This window comes from Pseudopipra pipra, chromosome 5 (genome assembly GCF_036250125.1).
Source record: "Pseudopipra pipra isolate bDixPip1 chromosome 5, bDixPip1.hap1, whole genome shotgun sequence".
Taxonomy (NCBI): Eukaryota; Metazoa; Chordata; class Aves; order Passeriformes; family Pipridae; genus Pseudopipra; species Pseudopipra pipra.
The window spans coordinates 51,889,316-51,901,177 of NC_087553.1; the positions used below are offsets into that span (position 1 = coordinate 51,889,316).

Below are 11,862 nucleotides of genomic sequence, written 5' to 3' on the forward strand. Positions count from 1 at the left end.
CTTTTCTAAAGTAAGGGAAAGCCTTTGGTTTATGTTTTACCCTTTCTAAACTACTGAAAATGTAATGTAATGTTATTACCACAGCAGTAGTTATTACTTTGGAAGTATTTGTAAGGGATTATACTGGCCAACCAAGACTGAAAACAAACATCTCTGTCAGTACACCATGCATATAACCTGTATCTGATCTAACTTCATTTCATGATAGATCTAATTATAAGAAATTAGCATTTTATGACCTGCTTATTCAATGCAGAAGACCAATAATGAAAATCCTTACTGTTTTTTGCAATATAATAATACGAAAATAGTTGCATCATGTGTAAGAACCCTTAAACCAGAACTAATTGTCAAGTAATGCCTAAAGTTTCTGTATTGTATTGATAGAACACTTGTTTCAGAAGGACAACAGCACTGGTGATCATTTTTGGGTACATGCTTTAAAACAAATCCTGAACTTGAAAGAGAAAAATCCTCTTTTAAATATTGAGTAGATTCTTGGGAGGAGTATAACTCTAGCACCAGGATATTTTATAGGTTTAACTTTTGTCTAACTCTTTTATATTAGGTGAGAATTTCTATTTGACAAATGAAGGAATGTTGAACTCTTTTAGTTACATACTAAAAAAACCCAATACGGTATAAAAATAGCTTTTAATAGGGAAAGTGCAAGGGTTGATTAATGCAAAATACAAATATGCAGATTTCAGTCCCCTACTGAGTCTTTGCTGAGAAACTATCTCAGTGACGAACTTACCAAACAAACATTGGAAGTTACCATATCATTTAAGCCCTTCTGATAATTGCTGATCTTAACAATACCTCTATTTCTCTTCAAGATGCTATCACAAAAGGCAGATAAAAATGTAAGGATTTATAGGAGCAGCATATTAAATGCTCTCGACTTTTATGAAACAAAGTAGTGATAGGACTTTGATGCTAACTTCATCCAAATATGATACCAATGGGCTGCAAATGCTTTCCTTTGCAAGTCATAGGAGACGCTAAAGAGAACAAGACTCACACAAAGGGACTCCCAATGCTAAAAAGAGTGCCATGAATAGTGACTCAAAGTAAAACTACGCAAACACATATGCAAATTTTAGCTTACAATACAAATACTATCTTGCATAAAGCCAACAGGAAAGAAGTAATAATAAAACAGATACTAAGAGAAAGCAATAGTTCATACATTTGCCAAGTGATATGGTAATTGAAGAAGGAAGTAAGTTTTGGGGCTTTCTAAACAGTCAACACAGGGTAATCAAGTTAAGCATGCTTATTCCTTACAGTGTCAGTGAACCTTTGCTTTTTTATATCCTCCTGTTGAAGATATATCACCATCAAAAGGACACTGACAAACTGGGGAGATAGCAGAATTTATGTAGGAAAACAGCAAAACTGTTGCCCTTCAAAGAGTATTAGAATTTACTTGTTTCAGTTTGCTAGTTTTGTAGTTGTTTTTTCTTGATGCAAATACAGGACCAACCAGTATTTAATATCCTTATGGAGGCTTTGGATGCTTTATAAGATGATACCTTCCGACCTTTGACAGACATTTGTCTGTTTCAGCTTCCTGCTTCTTTTAATGGCCTTATCCCACAATGTGCCAACATCTTACCTTTACATTAAACAGCCTCACATTAACCCCTGATGTATTCCAATACAGACTATTCTTAGAATGTAGAATTTCACCACAACTGACAATAGCATTTCATACAACAGGAAGTAGACCCTACTATAAAGGGCCATACCAAAGAGAAAACAAAACTGGCATTTGTTTTCAGACTACAGTTAAATCAGCTTAATCAAGATTAGACAAGTTCTTTATTTCCTTGTAAATATTGCACTGTTAAATCATTTAAACTTTTTCTATGGTAAAAAATCCTTTACTTTCCACTGATCATAATAGTCTCTAGCAGCTGGTGACAGCTGATCTGTGCATGAGTCATATTGGATATAAAGCACAATTCATGTTAAGAATGAATTATGGAATTAAGCATGCCATGCTCTTTTAAGAGTGAGCTGAATGAGTTTCAAGGTGACTTTTTTGGTCAAAGATAACTGTAAGCACAGACAGCACAAATGATAGGCAGTCTTGGAAAGGAGGGTGTTTATTTGGGATGTTATTGTGAAAAAGTGAAACAGGATGTGAAGTTCCATTTTCAGTGAATTAAGTAGCCATTTCCTGGTAATAATGTTGGTACAAAAAGCCAGGAAGATTTGAGAAACCCTGAAAGAAATGGGAGTTCCATAAGAAAGGTCCATAGCCATTGAGAAGGTAATTAAATTTATAAAAGTTTTATTTTATTTTCATATTATGTAGCTACAAAATACTGTTGTGTTACTGCAGTAGGTAACCTTATAAATAATATTTGTGTATAATATATCTGCAATTATACACAATTTGCATACAATATAGATATGACTTTTATACAATGCATAGACTAATACAGATATCTACTATATTCACACACACAAAAAAATCCAAAACAACAGAAGAAAGGGAAATTACAATAGTCCTTTTGACATTGAAATTGTAGAACCTGTTTTTCTTCAAGGTATGTAGGGAAATCTGCCAATATATACAAGGATATGGATCATTAAGGCATTCAACAGGAAGAACTAGATGACTTTTAAGATCAGGTCCCTTCCAACCCAAATCATTCTATGATTCTATGGTTCTATGAAATGTTTGCCTGGGCTTGCTAGATGTTTGCCAAGAACTCAATAAATTAGTATGCATGAATAACTACAGAAAAAATATTTCTGTTCTTTCTCATTTGCCATACTTCACAAAGTTAAGACAAATTCCTCAGACCCAGAGTGTTGGTAGCCTTGATTAAATAGCCTAGTAGAAGGAAATGCCAGCTTTTGAATGCCTATTTTGACTCTGCTACATGTCATTTGCCATTGATGAATGAGCAACAGGTGTGACATATTTCACCAGTATGCAAGGCTCACAACTAATGAAGGAAAAAATCTAATAGTCAGGAGGGAGATGAAGCTGCCTTATCATTATTAAATATATTCACAAAATCTGAGATTGGTAATTTCTCCCACATTCCTTGTGAGGAATGACCAAGCGAATCAGGACCCTCCAGGCTGAGAAAACGACAACTGAGCAATGGTATGATAAAAAGCAAAAATGACAGAAAGAATGTGGAGAGAAAACTATTGTGTTTGCTCTCCACCTAACAAAATGTCTAAATGTGATCACATTAAATGGCAGTTGACATTTAAAACAAGTGAAAGAATATGCTTCTTCACTCATCTTTTTTATATTTTAGGACTCCCTGATATAGGGACCAGATAATTTACACGGATGCAAAAAACCAACCTGACAAATGGGGAAGGTGAAGATCACTGAGACTAATAAATTCAAGCTCCAAAGCAGAAAGTTATTGACGTAGCAATGTTAGGGATCTGGGAGAGGAATCTGTAAAAGACCAGGAAGTCCTGCGGACTCTGACCCATCCTTCTTCCACAGGTGTCTCCTACTACCTGCCTTTGGAGTGGCATACTGGAGGTGATAATCTCTTGGTATGACATGAAATAACTGTTTTTTAAAAGCTCAGCATAGTACTGTATTTCTTCAATGAGATTCAATATTTTCTCCTTCATCTACTCTCCTAATGCTTGTATAATTCCATTTCTTCAGTAATTTTAAATAGAGGAACTGATTTCAAAATTATAAATCCTAGAAGCCTATTTCTGTCCTTGTCTTCTTTATCTATTACCTTGTCTATTTAATTACACTGCATGATCTATTGCAACTGGAGCTACATTAGGGACACCATATGTTTCAAATGTTTAAAACGATGTGATACTATGGGGTTTATGTTATTATTTCTCACATATTCCAATATTTTTATTTTTAACATCTCAGAACCGTCCTCAAAATAAATTGAACCATGTAGACATTTTGCTAAATGAACAATACATCCACTATGACAATTCAAACAACATTTAATGTCATTTTCCCACACAATTGAGAATGATAGAATACATCTCCTGTAATGCCATTACATTATGTGCAATGTCCCAGACAAAATCCTGTCTGAGTTGCTTTGAGTTAGTTTAGCAAACTTCCTTCACACTTCTGTAGGCATTGCACTGAGAGGCACAAGCCCTCCAGCAATTCTTTTAAAGTTTGTGATTTTACAGAGAAATTTGGCTCTTGGAAGACATAGATTTCTTGCATTCCTAGGGTCCAGAGAACAGTATAAATAATTAAAGTGCTCAGTGATAGCGAACAGAAAAAAGCACTTAAGTTCCATACTTGCAGCACTGAACAAGTAAAGCAGGAGCGACTGAAAGATATTTTCACCTTCTACCTGATTCACTGTGCTTATACTCAGCATCTTTCTCAGCCCACTCATTTTAGTTTCTGGATTTATTTTTAAAGAAAAAAGAAACATGCTTGTAGAGAGCCTTGTGTTAAAAGAAATATGAAAACCTAAAGACATATACAGTTGAAAAATGATCATAATAATTTGACACTTTAGAATAACAATTTGATGGATTTCACCTTTTATTCTCATTGGGCATGGTTCTTGAAGATTTCACTTTTTCCTCAATTTTATTTCATTATTTGAAATTACAAAGTGAACATGATAACTAAACTCTGCTTAGGCTGCTGTTAAGTCATGAATAATTTATTTTAAATATCTGACACTGCATGTAGGCACATTTACTAACCTCCAATAGCCCAAAATTTCTGAGACCAAGGTAGGTTTGCCTGTGCTCATCAATACTGTCATGATTTTTTCTCAGACTGCTGTCCCTGAAAAATGTTCACTCAAGATGGCTGCACAGCACGCTGGAAACTTTGCATTTGTCATTATTACTGATTTATTTCTGCAGACGCTATGCTGATTCCCTAGGATGATAAGCATTTATAGCATTTCAGTCTTTGACGAATCTTGCAAAATATGGACGCCTGATCTATAAAGCTCCTTGTGATCAGGCATCATACAGACAAGTGAAACTCAGACCTAAGTCACGTGTGTAAGCAGGGTAACTCTTGGACAAGGTTGGTAAGTGCACTCCATATGCATGAGTGTTCCAGGGGGACCTATAGCACAGTGCTATAAGTAGATAATTTGTAGTAACAAGCACTTACTTTAATGACCCAAGCTAATCCTCTGCTGACTTCCATACTCAGTGCAGATAGGCCTCCCTGTATGTAGGTGGAATTTGAATGGTAAGTGAAGGGTTTTTATTTGATAATCCTGGAACTCTTACTGAAGTGTTGAGATTAAGCCTGGAGTTATAAGAGAAGGGAGTATGAACAGGCTGCCTTTTCCAGATGTGTCAGCTAGTCAGTCCCTAGCAAGGGCTGGAATAAATTACTGTTTCTACTGGCAGCAACAGATAATGAGAGTTTCTGTTCAGGGGCAGAGAAGACATGAACCCCCCCCCCCCATGCAACTTGGATTCAAACCTGGAATTTGACTTTTTTGCTTCATCCTTTCTTTTCCTTTATTCAGTTAGACTGAAAGCCCTCTTCTACTCTGCATACTTCCTTAGATTAAATGTTTTGATGACTGTAAGGCCTCTCAGCAAATGAATTGTTAATAGGAGATTAATATGGTGAAATAGTTAGATTTTTCCCTCTCAATTTAACTCATCTACTTACACAAAGGTGAGAGGCCAGTATAATTGTTACTTTCCATTATTACATAATAATTTTATATATTGAATTAATATTGGCTCAAATTCTGCTACAGATTTGTAGACATAGTCCTTAGTGGGTTTAGTAGGCAATTTAGTTTCATGCCTGCACATAATTTTGTGCTGAGTAATGAACGAGTCATTCCCACATATCATTAAATATAAATGATGGAATAAACTAATGCTTACATTTTGTGCTTTTGTGTTGTAGGTATTTCTGCATTTTAGTAAATTGCAAGTCTGAGAAGCCCAGTATAAATCTTCTCAGTGTCAATCATGTAAATAGATAATGAAACTTTAACCTTTGTAGATATTTGAAGAACTTTTCTGTATTTTAGCTATGCCTGTACATTTCTAGACAGCTTTAAAATACAGACTGTCTTAAGATGCTTAAGGAATATAATATTTAATATTCAATAAATCTCATAACACTTCTGTATCTCCTAACTTTCAGAAACAAACAAAATTTTTGGCGAAGATGGAGGCAAAGTATTTAATCCATATCAAGGATGTAATGAAGAATTGAAGATCATTATTGCATTGCTTATAGAAACTTATTAAATGAATGGAAATCAGAATTACCTTCCAACCTTACTCATTCTGTGATTCTGTGACTGTGAAAGTACTGCAGTTCTACACAGGGTTCCAAATGGTATGAGAAACTGAGAAACAAATGAAAAAATATTGTTTTCATGTCTATAATAATTTTGTGAATAAAAGTTATTAATTAGAAGAAACTAAAAAGAATTATTTTCTTGTAGAATTAGTTATGTGGAAAAATTACCTCATAAAAATATCAATTATTTTATCATTAGTTTATACACTATTACAAAAACTGTAATACACTGTTTATAACTGTTCAGATATAGTTTCAGAAATAATGAAGCAAAAAATAATTTAGTGGAAATACTCTGCTCCACTATGAATCAACTGCAGGATAAAATCACCAAACTTCCTTTTCCACACCTTTGTAATAACACCCAGTCTTGTGAATCCAAACAGCCAAGCAACTATTTATATCTGAGCTTTTAAATCATAAAAATTGAATCTTAAAGAGTCCTAGAGCTCTTCTGAAAGTTCTCAGACAGCTTTTTCAGCTTTTGTTCTTACTGTTGTGACAGAAGACTGGGCACTATGCAGAAAGTGTGAGAATCATATTCTTCAAAAAACCCATTTGTATTTGTTAGAGGTTTTTTACCAATTCTTTCCTAACTACTTTTTTTTTGCTTTCAGTACTATTTCCCTCCTTTACACCCGTTTTGGATGGTGTGGTGTTTGACCTTGACTGGATACCAGGTACCCTCCAAACTTGCTCTATCACTCCCCTCTGCAACTGGACAGGGGAGAGAAAACATAACAAAAGGTTCAAACGTTGAGGTAAGGACCAGGAGAGATCACACATTGATTCCAATCACAGGCAAAATAGACTCCACTTAGGAAAATTAACTAAATTTATTACCAATTGAAATGAAAAATAAAATAAATCTTAAAAACACATTCAACCCCCCATCTTCGCCTTCTTCCCAGGCTCTACCTCCACCCCCCAGCGGCTCAGGGAGATGGGAAGTGGAGGTTACAGACAGTTCATCACTGGTCTTTTCTGCCACTGTCAGGGAGAGGAGTCCTTCCCCTGCTCCAGCATGGGGTCCCTCCCACAGGAGACAATCCTCCACAAACTTCTCCAGTGTGAGTCCTTCCCCTAGATTACAGTTCTTCATTAACTGCTCCAATGCAGGTCCCTTTCCACAGAGTGCAGTCCTTCAGGCACAGGCAGTTCCAATGTGGGTCCTCCACAGGGCCACACGTCCTACCAGGAAAGCTGTTCTAGTGTGGACTCCTCTCTCCACAGGTCATCAGGTCCCTGTCAGGACCCTGCTCCAGCTAAGGCTTCCCACAGGGTCACAGCTTTTTTTTAGGCATCCACCTGTTTCAGTGTGGGTCTCCTCCATGGGCTGCAGGTGGATCCTACACAGTAGGATCATGTAGGACCACTCCTGTGGTCCTACATGGGCTGCAGTGGCACAGCTGCTCCACCACAGTCTGCACCACGGGCTGCAAGGAATCTCTGCTCTGGTGCCTGAAGCACCTCCTCCCTGTCCTTCTCCACTGACCTTGGTGGCTGCAAAGTTGTTCATCTCACATATTCTCACTCTTCTCTAAGCTTTTTTTTCTTTTTCTATTTTGCTTTTTTTTTCCTTCTTAAACGCGTGATATAGTTTGAAGCTGGCTCTCTGCCAAGTCTCCAAACCTTACCACAAGAAGTCCCCCCCAACCCCAAACCTCAGGGAGAAGAGGGAGAAAAACAACCAAGAAAAACCAAAACGAGAGAGACAGCTAAAGCAATATATATATATATATATTTACACTTATGTTACAGGTATATACAATTGAAATATATATAAAATTTCACAAGGGGGAAGGGAAAAGGAACAAAACCAAAATAAAATATATATATATCCTGATTAGTAGCCCAATATCTAACAACTAAAAGAGTTAGCAAAGAAATATCTCACTACTCTCCTTGGGACAACCGAGAGTTGCTCTGGAACGATCGCCGGCAACCCCTGCCTCCCAAGGTCGGCAAGGCCTAACCAGGCCTCGCTCCCCAACACGGCAGACTCAACAGCAGGGAACCTGCACCTCCAAGCCACCGAAAGGAAAGAGAGCAAAGACCTCTCCTCCTTTCTTCTTATAGTCCAGCTTACGTAAAAATCATAGGGAATACTTGGTAAATCTGGACCCTTCCTTGGTTACAAACTGGTCACCAAGGAAGGCCTAGGCCAAACTACCACAACGTGTTATCACAGAGGCCTTACCACCATCTCTGATTGGCTCAGCCTTGGCCTGGTTCATCCTGGAGCTGGCTGGCGTTGGCTCTGTTGGGCATAGGGAAAGCTTCTGGTAGCTTCTCACAGAAGCCACTCCTGTAGTCCCTCTCCTGCTATCACATCCTAGTCACTCAAACCCAATACAGATGGCATAATCTGAAAAATTTCAGATGAAATCTTGGATTTATTATTTCTATAAAGCAAGAATTTTGCTTCTGTGTTCAAGAAGAAATTCATGCAACATATCTTTAAATATCATTTCACTATAATGTCTCAAATTTCCCTTACTTAGCATATCTGCAGAATTTCTCAATCAAAAAAAACCAAAACCATAACCCAAACAGATTGCACTTGCTTCCGTCTTCCTGGAAATTATTTGCACAATGCAGAGCAATCTCATTAAATGAAAATTAACATGGTTGACATTTGAAATACTTTTCTAGAGTTTTTACTTGAATTATTTGACCCATATGTTCTTCAGAGAAACATAGGGAAGGAACAGAATCCATTGTATTTCTTTTTGAAAATATATGCATATAATTTTATAATTTTATTATAATTTACTTCTAAATCTTATGGTCCCAGATGAGTTGTGACTTTAGTAAAATTCACTTTACAGCCAATAGAAATATTATTTAAATGACAATTTTAAGACAAATTAGACTTAAATGTCTAATTCAAATTTGTTTGAAAGATTCTAGAAGCAAAGAATTTAACTTTCCAAATTCTGTAGGGAAATATATGTCCCTAAAACGTGTTCCAGAATATTACTTTTAGTGAAACACTTATCACGTGAAAAGGGGAAATTTCCTCGACCCTCAGTGATTTGTTTGTCAGTCAGTGCCCCAGGAAAGATGAGACCCTTGTGCCCAACCTTGTCCTGTTATGGAGACCCATCACCAAACAGTCCTGCTGGATTGGAGGGCGATTTGACTGCCCATTTCAGGGGGCTCAGCCAACAGCGTAAGGGAGACCCCTCAGTGGGTCTTCCCACTTCATCTGAGTGTGTTACGCGCTGCTGGCAACTGCCAGTGTCTGCAAAGGACTCACTCGAACAGTTTGCAGAACAACACTCTTTATTAATACAAAATTGTGATAGGTTAAGGTTCAAAGATTGCTGGTGATAGTATCTAACTGCAGAGATATATTTAAAGCAATACACAGACAAGCTGCAACCCCAATAAAAGTATTCAGTGCGTGTAGAGTGCAGTTCTTACTCAACAGGCTCCCTACAGCCAGATCCCAGCAGTTACGGTGGTCTTCCCCAACTTTTCCTCCATTCTCAACTTACTTTTATACTATTGCTTTATGTTTAGGTGGAGCTTGAGTGACTTTAGTCCTAAATATCTTTGTTACTGATTGGTGTAAAATTCTTTCACTTTGCTTTTAAAGATACAGTCAAAAAAATATAGAGCATGTGCCCAGGGGGGAGTGGTCATACCTTGGAGGTGGATAACTTTGGGATGGAGGTGTGTGTTAATGTTATAATTAGGCTTTAATGAACCAAGTTCATTTGAGGAGAGAGATTTTACCACAGTTGTTGGCTCAGCAGCAGGACATCTATCTACCTTGGCTGACGGGTGCTATGTGGGTTATCAGCTGCAAAGTGCCACTGAGTTTCCTTCCCTGCAGGGATTTCCACAGAGCCTGGCCATGCTGTCTCCACTCCACTCCACACTCCATTCCATTCCTTTCAGCAAGTGGTTACTATTGTGTGGGGAATCATCATGGAACATGCCAACTGCATTCCATCGAGGGAGTAGCAGCTGCATTTTACCCCATAATTTCCGTACCGTTATAACTTCTGTGAGGATGTGAATATAACTTGTCAGTTTCCTCTAACTTTGTCTCTGGCTATCTTTCCATGGGGTTCCCAGCCATCTTTCCACAATACTTGTTTAGACTCACAGTAGTTTTTTGTAAAGTAAATACAGAAATATCCATACATCTTTACGTAACATGAAATGAACAACACTTAAATGTTCCTAAAATTCCAGGAAAGGACTGGGAGAGAACACTGATCTCTTCTTCTGCTGTTTCCCTGTCACGTCCACATCCCAAACACATGCAAATACCTTTAAAATAACTTTTTTATCTCATTGGAATTTTTGCCCTTTGGATAGACCTCAGTAATTTTTTACCTTTTTTTTTCTTGGAATGTTTTTACACAATCATACTCACCCTAACCTTGCACAAACAAAAAACAAAGTATTTAATAAATTAATATTTTTTTAATATATGTAATGATTTTTTGTAGAAGAAGAGAAAATGGAGAACAAAATTCAAAATATTTATAGAAGTATTCTTTTACATTCTCACTGGTTACAATATTCACTCAGGATGTGCAAAACTACTACAAAAACAGTGCTTTAACAAATACATTTTTTGCCTAGAAATGTCAGAGTTTCTAATTCTGTAAGACTGCCAAATTATCAGGAACATGTATAATTTCATTAATGTGCAAATTGTCTAGATTTTGTTCCGATCAATAAACAAATGTGCAATTGTGAGAACTTCCATATTTCTCAGAAAGTTGAATTTTTCTTCTCCAGTCAGACTGTTTCAAATATTAGATCATATCACTGACTTATAATAATAGGGGTGGATTTTCCCATGCTTCCTACTTAGAAAGTGGTTTGATACAAAACATGATCAGTGAGTCTACATATTCTCATAAATGCGATAGATACAACTGCGATGAAAGTAGGTTTGTTTTACAGCTCAGCTGTTGACCACTCACTACAGAAGCCAAAGTCACTCCTTTCCATTTCAACTACATCCTTCCAAGAAAACCACCCCTAAGTCTGCTACAGAAAGGCAGAATAATCTGAATGATGACATGTCTACAGTCATTTTCATGCATAACGTACCTTGATATTTCTGAATGTATTTTACCACTAAAACCAGTTCTAAATCAATCGGCTACTTAAAAATCCACAACAGGGCAAATAAGGGAATATGAATCTTCAAATGTATTCCAAATAGGTCATAGCAAAAAAAGAGCACTTTGGTAAATAAAGGTTAATTAGCTTTTCTTTAACTATCATATTACATGTTCATAATTAAAATACAAGTTCTTTGGCTTAATGTCTTCATTCTTAATACATTTTCATCCCAGGACACTAGCTACTGGACTTCAAAATCCCTCAATATAATCAGTTTTGAATCAGTTTAAATCATGTGTTTGGTGTTCAGAGAAACATCTAATCTCATTCTCTGCTTTGAATCAGATCATGAACCAAAATGAAATTAGTGAATATAGTCACGATAATTTTATGCTGCCAAGAAATGAATTTCTTCCAGTTCTTTGCTCCATAAAGGATTTTACATGCTGTATAGATATCCTTAAATCACCATT

At 36.7% G+C, this 11,862-nt stretch overlaps 1 long non-coding RNA gene across 1 annotated transcript; it reads right to left on the reverse strand.

Moving 5' to 3' along the window:
* Window positions 1-2,116: 2,116 nt before the first annotated feature.
* Window positions 2,117-8,816, reverse strand: LOC135414849 (uncharacterized). Its single transcript, XR_010430863.1, has 4 exons — window positions 8,493-8,816; window positions 6,259-6,338; window positions 5,126-5,182; window positions 2,117-2,233 (listed from the first exon to the last, which is right to left on the reverse strand). It is a non-coding gene; the product is annotated as an uncharacterized LOC135414849 (long non-coding RNA).
* Window positions 8,817-11,862: the final 3,046 nt, after the last annotated feature.